We start from the raw sequence: 13,456 nt of genomic DNA, 5'->3' as shown, positions 1-13,456 counted from the left end.
TTTGCTTTTGGCGTTGCAAAATGGCTTCAGGTGGGAAAAGCGCGAGCGGTCGTCCCCCAAATTCATGTGCTCGTGCACATCGGCAATATTTGACATTTTATGGCCGCTGAGTCTTTTTGTCCGCTTTGAAACCGTTTCCGGCGCAAATCTCGCCGTCGTCGCAAAATCATCCTCACTTCCGCCAACGAACGCGACCGCCGGGAATACAATACGACGGTTGGCGTGGGCGTCGCGTCCGCAGACATTTTGGAGATGATCCATCTCAGCTTTTGTTTGCTTCGGTGAAGCGTTTCCGATGGTCCGGTCGCTCGCTTCATTGCGGCTCCCAAGCGGTCCAACTTTTTACCTGAAAAATCAAAGACCGCCGCAATGACATCATTCAAGAGGATAAATCATATTTGCTGCAAATCAATCGTTTGCGTTCAGATCCCCGTTGCTTAAAATTCGCCAGACTCCATGGACGTGTTCTCGTCACTTGAGCGGATTTTTGCCCGTGGCCGTTTGGCGCGCATATGGTTCTTGTTTTTCCAGTCAGTGTTTGAATTTGCGAGCGTCGTCGCGCTTTTGCGGCGGCTCGACAGATGGACACGGTTCACAAAGGTCAGCGGCGCTCGCTCGCCTGACATTTTGCAAAATAAGGAGAATGGATGGACTGCCCCTCGTATGGCACAAGGGTGCACGTGACACGGGCCGCCCGACGGGGGGGAGTTTGGAGGTCTTCACGCCCACGCTTGAGGCAGGTGCTGCTTTGGTTTCATTTCCTTTCCCGTGACGTGAGGATGCCAAACGGTCAGCGCTCATGGATGAAACCAAACCGTCTTTTGTCGCCGAAATCAACTTTGTTGGATTGGCTGCAATTGCACCCAAGTGGCTTTTGTTTTCCAACCAAATGACTTTGGACGATTATTGATTTATTTTTTTATTATTTTTTGGGAGTAGAGGGCGGGGCATTTTTGTTTCAAATGTCTTTTTGTGCATTTTGATCTCTTCTTTGTATTAGCCGTCAATCTGGATCTCGGTGGCACCACACTGCCTCTCACAGGTCAGTGTCGGTACTACAACAAACCGGGTTGTGGTTCATGTGGCGTGTCACGCACGCACACGCACACGCACGCGCACCATTTTTGTTTCCCTGCTCCGTGGGGGGTCGCTGATCTTAAAAATAAGACGCAATGCTCTTTTTGGTTTCTGTGCGACTTCAGCGCCAAGGACAGCACCCGAACTGCGGACGAGTGTCGCGGCTTCCTTTTTGATGTTTCTCTCTTGAATTCAGTCCGTTTTCATTTGTTCTTTTCGCCTTTTTGACACGAGGCGTCTTTGCGGTGAAGAAAAAAAGTTCACTTCCGCTGTCCTTTATCGAGTCATTTTGATTTGTCTGCCCATAAATGGCAATCGACATGCCCTGATCCTCATTGCCAGGGTCCGGCTTGCTTTTTTTTTTGCGTCCTCCCGGGCTGACGTTTGCACCGCACGGCTGGCACTGAGCCCAATTTTTTTTTTGCTGGGGCGCGTCCGTAGTGCCGTCGGTGTATGTCGAGCACTCGGTTCGGTGGGAGCAGTCGTGCCCGGCCGGGGGCGATGGCTTCATCGGAACATTGAAATATTCCAGCGCTTGCCAAATGGCAGCAAACGCCGCCGCGCCGGAGAATTTTGCAACTTGAATGTAAAGTCGCCTCATCACGTCGACCTATTTTGCCAACATCGCTCGCCGTTTTGGCTTCACGGCGCGTTCGTTGTCGCATTCTGGAGGGATGAAAATGAGCTTTCCCATCAAATGAGAGCGTTCGGACACGTCCGCGTGCTCGGACGACGCGTTTGGTTTCCGGTAATGACAATCGTGTGTCGTCCCGTCCCGCCAAATTGTTTGTTGACATTTTCAAAGTCTTTTGGGATTAGATTGTGTAACGGGATGCAATTTGTAAACAAGCTCCTTCAGTGTGCTTCGTGTGCCAACGTCAAGGCAGGCCACCGCACACGCACACGCACACGCACACGCACACGCACTTGAGAGGTGGCCAGCAAAGCGTCTCACACGCAACCAAAAGCGACTTAGTGGCTTTTTTATTTTCACACCGCCTGCAACTTGTGTATTTTGTTTTTGTCTTTTGGCGCTTTTGCTACGGCGACTTTTTAAACAAACATCACAGCTTCATTTTTTGCTTTTAACCCTTCACCTTCCATTTTGTTTGCACCATGCTCACGTTGAGAAAAAACAAAAGCAAAAAATTTGCCACTTGGAGCAATTGTTTTGTTTTTTCTTTCGTTTTTTTCAAGGTGGCAACTTCTCATGTCAAAATGCGAAACTTTTTTGTCGTGTGCCGGAGCAATACGCTTGCGTAGCATCCAGTCAAAAAAGCTTCAGAAATGGACCATGACGGAGGCAAAAGGTGTCATTTGACGCCAGAACAATATGCTTGAAATGCCAAAACGGCGCGCAAGTTGCATGCCGAGTCACCGCGTTTGCTTTGAACGCCGCATGGCCTCCTCTAATCCAGTTTCTTTCGGCATTTCTTTCACGCATTCGAGCCATTGAGCGGACATTTGCTCGCTTCATTCCAAAAAGACATTTCTCTAATTAGTGGCTAAGCACGCTTGCTTCCAAATGTTTGTCTCTCCCAGTTGAAATGTTACTTAAAAGTGACACATAAAGCAGTCTAAAATGAAAAGTTATGCAGCAAAAAAATAATAAATAAATAAATAACCCGTTTATTGATTAGTCCACTAGCTCAATGCTAATGTCTAATGCAAAATTCCATTGGCGGGCTAATCTAAATTAGCATTGATGTGAATATTAATGGCTCAAACTAGCGTACGTGGCGTTTCACAACTTCTGTTGGCTGGAGGAATGAACAGGCCACGCCCCCTCGTGGACAACTGCCAATCGCAAGCCAATCTCTCCGTAAATTTGCTTGCCTTTGACCTCGTTTGAAAAGGCGCCAATTTTTGGACTTGAAGCCACGCTGAATAAACGGAGAGGATAAGCGGCGCCGACGAGCGGTCTTCCCAATCTCGTGTCGTCGTCACGAGCGAGCTTCCTCCGACTCTCGGGAGAAGTGGCAAATTTGGCTTTGGGACTCCAATGGTTGAGCGCTGCCATTCTTGTTCTCGAAATGACATCAAACGTGCGGGAAATGATCGCTTTGTTGAATTTAGCCGGTAGAAAATCGATGTGGCGCTAAAACAAGTCGAGAGCATCGCCGCCGTCCGCCTTCAGCCGCAGCGAGCCACGCGCCTCGCCCAACTCGTCGCCACTTGCGAACATCCGGACGCAAATGTTTGCGCTGACGTGTGTGTGCGCGTGCTCATCTCACGGCGCCCCAATTCAAAGCCAAAGACAAAATTGTCGCTTCCAGTTGAAGGCGCTCATGCCGAGCGCTTGCTAAAAAAAAAAAAAAAAAAAAAAAAAAACGGCAAAACGCGCCGGCGCAAAACAATCTTTGCTGCAGCTGCATCTCGTGCACGCGGCGGGATGGAGAGCCAAGAAAAAAAAGTTCCAATACCGCGGGATTTATTGACATTCACTTGAACTCGACATTCACTGAACTAACTGACCCCCGTAGCGCCCGCCCGATAAGGCCAACGGACCGGACCGCAACATAAGGGGGGTGTCTGGGCCAAACCATCACCATACAGATCACACCACACGAGTGATTTGCTTTTTTTATTTTGGGGCAAAAGAGCGAGCAGTCAACGAATGATTTTTTTGGGGGGTTTTGCTTTCATTCACTCTTGCGTCGGCTCGTAAGTCACCAATTGCACGGCAGTGAGAAAAAAAAAAAGTCGCGCAGTCGTCTCGATCCGCACGCAGCTCGCGTTGTCACGAGCAGCCGAACGAAAGCGAGGGTCCGAGTTGCGGCGCCGCTTGTTTATCGGCTCGTCTGCTGACGTCATTTGTCAGGCCTTGGCACCGCTCGGCCCGAGCGACCGCTGACATTTGCCCTCCCGCCACTTTGAGGCCAGATGGCAGATGGCGCCTCCAAAAGCCCACTTTTGGATCAGCACGCACGCATGCGTGCGCTGCGAACCGCAACTTTGCCTCCACTGGGCACAAAGCGGAGGGGGGAGGGGCAAGGCGACCAATCGATTCACAGCCCCCCCAAATAATTGACCGAGTGCTGAAGTTGGAGGCCGCCGCCGCACTGGATTGATGCGCTCGTCGTGCTGAGAGGTTGCTCAGGATGAAAGATGGGCAGTGCGTCCCGGGGGCCCATTTTGTCCATTTTGGGGGGGGCGGACAACTGACGGTTAAAAAAGTCTCAAGCGGGCAGCAGCGGATGGCGCGACCGCATCGCACGCACGAGGGCCGATTCGCGGGCCGGACTAAAATACGAAAATGGCCGACCGGCCGGGGGCTCGGCAAAGCAGCGTTCGTCAGCGAGCGGAATTTGGAGGCCGTCGTCCTCGCTGCTGATTCTGCGGCGGTGGACTGAGGTGCCGTCATCTTGACGAGGGAGGCGGGGCCAAATAATTGGACGCGCCCGCCAAGCGTGTGGCCACCTCTCGGAAGAGTTGACTCCTTTTCGTGTCGCCGCCCGAATTCCGTTTGGTCCCTGTTGCGGCCCGACGTTGCATTTAAGCATCGACGTCGACCTTCGCGGGGCGAGGCGACAGACGAGGCGGTCGCGTCGAGGAACGACGTCCGAGCAGATGCCCGGATGGTCGAAGCGACCGCAATAGAAGCGAGGTCGCGACAGTGCGGACAGGTGGCGGGACACGCGTGCAGGCCGGAAGGAGGAAATCGGTGAAGGGGCGGCCATTGAGGGAGAAACAAAAACTCCTGCCAGAGGCGAAGCAAAAAACGCAAATCTGCTGAGCGAAAAACAGACCAGCGTTTCTCTTGAATGATTGCGCAAACGTAACAAAACGGCACACGTGCTGGGTTGAACTGTTGAAATGTTGGCGTTTCGACGGGGGGACTCATTTCGTCATTGAGCAAAATGCGGAAGAAGCGCTTTTTTGGGTGACTGCCGTCGGCGAAACGTGGTGAGGGCGCGCGCGCGACACTCGAGCGGCTAATTGCCGGAAAGAAGCAAAGGCGCTGGGGCCGCGGCTTCCTGTAGTCTTGAGCGGTTGCCTAGCAACAGTTGCCAGCCAATATGTGACCCTGACGTCCCGTAACACACGCTGTCAATGAAGAAAAAAAAAAATGGTGTAATTAGCAAAGTGGCGCTTTTGGCCTTCTTTGAGCCGTTAGCTCGTTGCTAAGCTAACACGAGCAAGCGCGATATTGATCTTTTGATTGAAATCCCCCGCAGAAACTAAACTCCTCTTTGACTTTGAAAGGTGCGACTCGCCGACGCCGCGCGTCTCATCGGCGCCTTTGAAGGAAATCTTTGCACGTAAGCGTCTTATATGAAGATAACGACGCATTCCAGCCTGGCCCAAAGTTCCGTGTGGCTGGCAGGAATTAAAGAAGACGGCGAGGTCGCCGGGTGGCCGGCTTGGCTTCCATCGGACGGGGGCGGAGCGTCGGCTCAGCGCTTTGTCATGAATCAAAGTCGCTCTTTTAAAAGCAAACTCTTTCAACGGCGGCTTTTATCTGATGGTCTCCCACGTGCAAAGCCCTTGTGAGATGTGAGCCCATATCTTAATGACTCTTACATCACGGATACCCCCACGCACGCACGCCTGCTACTTCTTCAAGAGACATGAAATCATTTTAGAGTCCCTCGTGCTCCCTTAAACAAAACGAGGCTCCTCCGAAACTGTTCTAATGGCAGGCAGCCGGCGGAGGTCCTCGTTGCGCTAATTCTTCCGCCGCAGGGTGGGAGGAAAGAGCGAGCCGGCGCGCCGACATCCCACGCGCATTCTTCCGTCTGTCGCTCGATGCAACAACAGCAAAGCGGACGCCTCGTGCGCATCGTCCATATTCAAAGCGATACGACGGCGGCGCCTCGAGATACGGGTCAGCCCGCTTATTTTGGGTTTTGACTTGCGAGCGCAAACTTGAGCGAGGAGTCCCGCGTGCCGACGTCAACTCACTTCAGCACTTTGGCAAATCGTCAACGGTGGATGAAAACGAGGCTTCGAGCTGCTTCCTCGAACTTGAACGTCAAAGTCAACATCAAGGAAAAACGTTGACACTTTGCGTATTTAAAACAACCGAACGGGCTCAAAAGGCCATAGACGTGCTAACGGTTAGCGTCAGTCGTCGCAATTGCAGAGGGAATGCTATTTTTGAACACAAACGGTGCAGCAACACATATTGACAGAAAATATAGCAACCCTCACCGTCTGGCATCCATTGCTTAACCTCTCGGAAAAAAGGAGCATCATCTTACAGGAGCGGCATCTTACAGAGTTGCCGAGACTAGAAGTACGATTTTTTTTCATTTGCGTTTGCATGACTGTATTATGCAAAACTGCCTCCACAATGCTGCGAATTGAAAATCGGATTTTCTAAAGCACCCGTCAGTCACGGCTCTTTAGTCATCGTCGTCATCGTCGTCATCGTCGTCATCGGCATTGTCGTCATCGTCGTCATCATCATCGTCATCGTCGTCAACGTCGTCGTCGTCATCGTCGTCATCATCATCGTCGTCATTGTCGTCATCGTCATTGTCGTCAACGTCATCGTCGTCATTGTCATCGTCGTCGTCGTCGTCATTGTCATCGTCGTTGTCATCGTCGTCATCGTCGTCATTGTCGTCATCGTCATTGTCGTCAACGTCGTCGTCGTCATTGTCATCGTCGTCATCGTCGTCATTGTCGTCGTCGTCGTTGTTGTCATCGTCGTCATCGTCGTCATCGCTTTTCCTCCTGCCAAGGCCCACAAAATACACGAGCCGACAGGGATGCCTTCTCATTTTCAATGAGTTTCGATTCAAGATGCCTCTCAAAGGGCGGCGCTGCTGATATGGAAATTAAAAAAAAATAATCCTAAAGTCACCAAATTAAGTTCTTTTTTGTCATGTTAAATATTGCAAAGGTGGCCCGACGGGTTAGCACGATGGCCTCACGCTGCAGAGGTCGTGGGTTTAATTCCGGCTCCGGCCTTCCCGTGTGCCGTTTACCGATAATGGATGGATATGTATCGTGACTTTTCACCATTAAATGTTAGGCAAGCCCCGCCCCCTTTCTGTCCATTTTTAAAACCCGTTTGCAGACACATTCTTTCGCTTTGGACTCAACGTGAGACTGTCGCTGTTCGGCTCTTCTTCTTTGCATCAATTGTAAACGTGTTGCCGTGTTTCCATTTGTGTTCTTACGACCCGCTCATTTCTACGGCGGCAAATGGAAAGCGCTTTCCTCCCGCTCGAGAAATAAAATTGCATCGTACAGATCGCGGATGACCCGGTTCACCGCAACGGCGCAAGACGAAGCGACGCGGCAAATAAATCAATCTCGAAAAGGACTCGTCGATAGCTTTGCGACGTCGCGGTGATTCGTCGACTCATTTTGGCCGGCCTCGTTTTGCCGTAATCGTTTCCATTTTTGCCGTAACTTGCCCAACTTTGGCGGTTAGCGTGCGTGCGTGATGTTTTTCCGCGCTGTGCCGCTGAGCGCGGCGCATCGAGCTCCCTCGTAAATAAAAGTCCCATTTAAGTTTGATGAGTGATGAAATATTTGTGCGACTGCAAGGCGAAAGTACGTCGGCGTCAAAGAAGTTTGGACGCGTACGTCGCATTAACATCAAATGGAGTTTGCTGTCAGCTTATTTTCGGAGGCAAAAAAAGCCACGCGTTAAGCTTTACACTGAGCCGCTGTGTCTCTTGATGCGAAAAACAACTTTGAAATATTTACCCATTTTTTTTATTCTTTGATTATTTTTTTGACGTGTTTTGTTCAGCGCGGAGGAGGGAAACGCCGCTGGGCGACGTGCCGACGTTTGAAAGTCGCTGAGGGCCAACGTCGTCACGTGACGTGACGAGAGAGCGCGCCGACGTGGCAAAATGAAGGATTGAGTCACTTTTTTGATTGCAACGCGATCCAAAACCAAAACAATTTGAAATTCTTTCGATTTTGCTCATCCGGACACCGATGACGATTCTCTCGGGAAACCTTTTGAACGTTTTCAAACGCAAAACGCTGAACTTTGCCAAACACCATTGATGATTTTTTTTTGTTGCTCTTCTTTTCATTTCAACGTGGCACTTTTTTGTGTTTGCGTTTCGTTGACTCGCGTTCTGGCCTTTCGTCGGATCGCACAGCCAAACGTGAAAAGCAAATGCGCTGTTTTCATTTCCGTTTGTCTTCAGAAAATCTTTGCGATGCGACCTCCATGAATCGCCACGTACGAAAGCAAAGCCTCATAAAGCTCGGACATGATTGAGTCGTGCCGAATATTTGGTGCCGGCGGGTGTAATTGAGGTGGGAAATTCCCGAGGTGAAGAATTTGTTCCTTTTTTTTTGCGAAGCTGTAAAACGGCCACGACGTCTTCGTGCCAATCGATCGTCTTCCTTTTCTCATTCTGAAGACAATCGGACACCTCCTCAAGTGGCCTGCACTTGATTTTTTTTCTTTTTGTCAGCTTTCGGGACATGGAGGACCTTGCTCGTGTCTGCGCTTCCCTTTTTCCAAAGACGCTTCCTCCTCAGGATGACCCGGAGAGGATTAGCCGCGCCATTTTCCGCCCCTTCAAGTGTCACGTTCGCTTTCTTCATTTCCTTTGCATCCTCCCTGGAGGAGAAGACCAAATCCACGGATGGAAGACATGGAGGCACACGAATGCATTAGGCAGCTTCCTGCAGGCGATAAAATGTAAGAAAAGCGAGCGCAGACCTGCAACTGGATTGAAGCAGTTTTATGTCTGCTTTATGGCCTGTGACCATCCAATCAAAGCTCGAATTAAGAAAAAAGAGAGAGAAAAAAAAGCCTCCGCGAATCTTTGTCGTTGGAGCGAAAAGGAAGGACGAAGGCGCACAATTGTTCTTCGAAGCAAATCGTCTTTCTCGGCGAGGCGGACTCAGGAGGCTCCCGTGCTTTGGATTTGGCTTTGGATTTGGATTTGGATTTGGATTTGGCTTTGGCTTTGGCTTTGGATTTGGCTTTGGATTTGGATTTGGATTTGGTTTTGGATTTGGATTTGGATTTGGATTTGGCTTTGGCTTTGGCTTTGGCTTTGGCTTTGGCTTTGGATTTGGCTTTGGGTTTGGCTTTGGATTTGGATTTGGCTTTGGATTTGGCTTTGGATTTGGATTTGGATTTGGCTTTGGATTTGGCTTTGGCTTTGGCTTTGGCTTTGGCTTTGGATTTGGCTTTGGATTTGGATTTGGATTTGGATTTGGCTTTGGATTTGGATTTGGATTTGGGTTTGGCTTTGGATTTGGATTTGGATTTGGGTTTGGCTTTGGGTTTGGCTTTGGATTTGGATTTGGGTTTGGCTTTGGATTTGGCTTTGGATTTGGATTTGGGTTTGGCTTTGGATTTGGCTTTGGATTTGGCTTTGGATTTGGATTTGGCTTTGGATTTGGCTTTGGATTTGGCTTTGGATTTGGCTTTGGATTTGGATTTGGCTTTGGCTTTGGATTTGGATTTGGATTTGGCTTTGGATTTGGCTTTCTTTGGGCGGAAATGACAAATGTGCGAGGCTTACGCGGGACACGACACGCACTGGGTGAAATGTCTTGGTCACTGATACTTAAGGAAATAAAGAAATAAAAAAGTCCAAAGACCTCCACTGCCGTAGATGGCGCTATACTGTGGCAGGTGGACACGTTCAATCCTATCCAATCCGACTTTATTTCGAAAGCGCATTTCACAACAGCTGGAGCTGTAACAAAGCGCTTTAAATATAGTACAATCAGCGAATCATCATCTGCATCTTTGGTCACAATTTTTGGTTTTGTGTTCAGCGACATTTTCTTGAGCAAAAGTCAATATAAAGGTATCGGCGAGTACTCAGAGTGAATAATGTGAAGATCCCTGCGAGATAAATCTTCCTGAAATGGAAACGGACTTTTCACTGGTGGAGATATTGGGGCTGTACTTTTTGCGATGGCATGAGCGCTACGTGACTTAGCTGTTTGTAATATCGCAGATCGGCGAGGGAGGGCCGCGCCACTGTGGGTGTGGTCACACTTTAGTCGAAGCCAATCGCAGCAGCTCTTCCAATTTCAAGGCCTTCCGCGTTATTTTTTGTTGATGCTGCCAACTAAGCGGCGACCGCTTGCGGGCTGACACAATCGAGTTTGGGGTGATCATCGGAAAATATATATTTATTTATTTTTTTCTTGAGGCCAACAATATTTCAAACATGTTCCAAAACAGTCTGCGAGCATCGTTTCAACCTTGTCCGAACTGCCGCTTGGTCGGATCACCGTTTGAAGAAAATACGTCGGCCTCGTTTTTGCTTTTCGTGCTTTTCATTTCAGCGGCCAATCTTTTTTTTTTCAGCAAATCTCCTCTTGACATTGCCGTAAAACATCAAATATCACTCGTTCCCGTGACCTCTGCTTTCAACTTTATTTTGTTTGAATAAAACAACCCCCCCAAAAAACACCGTATAGCCAGAGTTTTCCAATTTGTGAATTCTCCGAGTTGTGTGCCTTTTTTTTTTATTCTTCTTTTTAAACCTACTGTCCGTCTTTCACTCATTTTTGAGCATCGGCAAATCCTTGTCTTGTTGGTTTTTTCGTGCGTGTGATTCTTCCAGGAGACTCGTGATTGTTGTTGGCGCAACGGTGCAATCTCCTTCGGCGTGTGCTGCGTTGCGTTGCTCCTCTCGAGTACAAAAAAGACAAAAAGGGCAGGAAGAAGACACGCTGGTATTTCAAGTTAGCGCTGCCGATGCTAAAAATGTTTTAGTTTTTTTTTAGCCGACAGACACTTTTGTCTTGTTTTGCAGCCCGAGTTGATCCATCACGAGTCCTCAATCCTCTCTCTCAACAGGCTGACACGCGCACGCGCGCACGCACGGAGGGAAGGTTGATAATTGCAATGTGTTGACTTGAACTTTATCAACATCATGTGAAGGCGCGAAGGCAATTCAGCGTGAAGTCGCTCCACTTCCTCCCGCTGCCGTTGTCATCGCATCGAGGGGGAAACTCATCCTCAGCTCGGAAAAAGCATCGATCCGCCGTTTGTCGCCACGATTAATAGACGATTCCCTCCGATGCGGTCGCGACGACACAAAAACGACTCATTTTTGTCGCGTGCAAATGTGGCCGAGGCCCTTCCATTCGTGAGCGATTTGGATTCAAATCATCTTTCCCGATTCACATGAATGGAAACGCAGCCAATCTCTTCCCAACTGGGACAAGAACACCGAAATTCATTTTGGAATCATTTTTTTAAGTTCGGAAAAAAATGCTCCTAACACGATTGTAATAAATAAAAACACTTTTTCACTTTTTTTTTTTATTTTTTATAAACGTGCAAAATTCGAGCGAACCCCCCCAAAAAACACAACTGTACCTAATGTATTGTCCTCCCTTGTTGTTGTGCTTTTGCTGAAGTGGGAGTTGGCAAAGCGTTTGAATGGTGCATGAGCGCCACCAACGGATGCTGTGCCTCCACTGCAACGTGACTTGATGGCGATGGGACGTTTTGAAGTGGACCGGCGCCACCTAGCGGAGCGGGGATGAAGCTGACCCGTCTCGCCGATATTCGCTTGGATCTCGAGATCCAAATCAATTGATGAAATTGGCTCGTTTCCCTGCGGCACACCGGAGGGATGTTCTGCTTTCCGTTTTCAGACTTTTTGCCGCCGGACAAAACGACCAAGACGATTAAAACGACCGCCGATAATGAGTCACAACTGGGACGACAACAATGTCGCCACATCGCGCACACGCTGGGCCTCCGCGTTCCTGCGGTCGTCTTTTCTCTTTTTTTTTTTTCGCACCTACAGGCCAGACGACAAGCTGAACAGTTTGGATGAACCCAATTGAGTCTCATTTTTTTTTTTTTGAGGAACTTTGCCCGATTGTAAGCTTCTCTCTTTGTCGTGTCATTGTGGCGGAAAGTGCGCCTTTTAAACGCCGGTCAGCGAGCGAGCTAGCGCTAATGAGGCGGCAAATTTATTTTGAGGATGATTGGCGTCACGTTGCCGCGTTTTTTTAATTTTTTATTTTGATGTGAATCTGAGTGACGAGCGCCACAAATAATCCGTCTGGTCGACATCAACAAATTGTCTTCGGGAAGGCCGGCATGCAGAATATTTTGCATCCGTTGCGTCACGGCCTTCCGCCGTCCGTCCGCACGGCCATGTTATCAAGGCGTCACCTTTGTTGCGTCATCCCTGCCGACAAGCCAAACGGGAGTGCGTTGCGGTGCGACGAGAGGAACCGTCAGGCTCTTATCTCTCGTCTGACATTGATTCATCACTAACGCTTCGAGCCGTTTTTATCGGCGGCTTTGGCCACTGCGAGGCAACGGAATAAATGTATCATTTATCGGGCAACAAATTTACGCGTCCGGTGAAGAAAGAAAAATGTTGCCGATGGTGTTCTGCTCCCGGACAATCCGATCGTGGCGTTACGTCGAACTTTGAACTTGAACTTGATTCGGCCGCACCGGAGGACAATAATGGACTCGGCAGCGCCGTCCGCCCTCATCCGATTTGCGGATAACGTCGTTTATGTCCGGCCAAAGCAGACAACGCCGATGTTGTCCTGCAGAAGAAGCCAAGGCTTTTTAACCACGTGGATCCGTTGTCGTGACAACGAGTCACAATTGTTGCATTTCGTTTGACAGTCGGCTGCAACGATGGAAAAATATCCACGCGCTCCCTTGAGAGTTGAATAAGTCGACTGCTGATTTTGCCCACATCAGCTTGGCATGGCAAAAAAAAATGCACACGCGTGTTGGAAGCGGTGCCGCCCAGACAAACGCAACAAAACGAAATAATGTCACATATGCATAAAAGGTGAAAAAAAATGAAATGCTAAAAACTTTTTTTCTTTTTCCAAATCTCACCACTCGTCTCACTGAGCGGACTGAAAGGATGGGTCGCCGCGAGTTTGAAGACCCGTCAGAGAAGACAGACGGGCCGACGGCGTCGAGTGTTTCATGAATTAATCAAAGTCGATTGCGCAATCGGCACAGCTGGAAAAACGGTGAAATAGGCCTGGCCGCAGGGTCGGACTATGTCCCCCCCCGGGACGGACTGCCCAGCGGTGGAATTCGGCATTCCGAATCTTTGCACAACTGCCACCTTTTGAAGAACGGGTCAAGAACTCCAAACGGAGTTGTGATTTTCTCTTTGTAGTGGAAAAAAAAAATCAGGAGTGTCGACTTTTTTTCAAAATGACTTTTGTACAAAATTGGAACGTTGACACTTGAGCCGAGATGACGTCGTCGGCTGCGTTTGCTTCTGAAATGGCACGGAGTGACTTTCAGCTTTGTGGAAATGCTCATCCGTTAGAAAGGTTCCTTCAGTCGGACGACGTCGCGGTTTGCGTTCTTATTGTACGATCAGAATGGCGGGAGTGCCGAGAAATACCTGCAAACGGGTTCCCGACAACTGGCCGTCGCGTGGCAGTTGTTAGCCGGCGGCTACTAGCGTGAGATGCG

This window comes from Idiotropiscis lumnitzeri, unplaced genomic scaffold, assembly GCF_059441095.1.
Source record: "Idiotropiscis lumnitzeri isolate Australia: NSW breed Sydney's pygmy pipehorse unplaced genomic scaffold, RoL_Ilum_1.0 HiC_scaffold_35, whole genome shotgun sequence".
Taxonomy (NCBI): Eukaryota; Metazoa; Chordata; class Actinopteri; order Syngnathiformes; family Syngnathidae; genus Idiotropiscis; species Idiotropiscis lumnitzeri.
Note: the sequence above shows the minus strand (reverse complement) of the source record.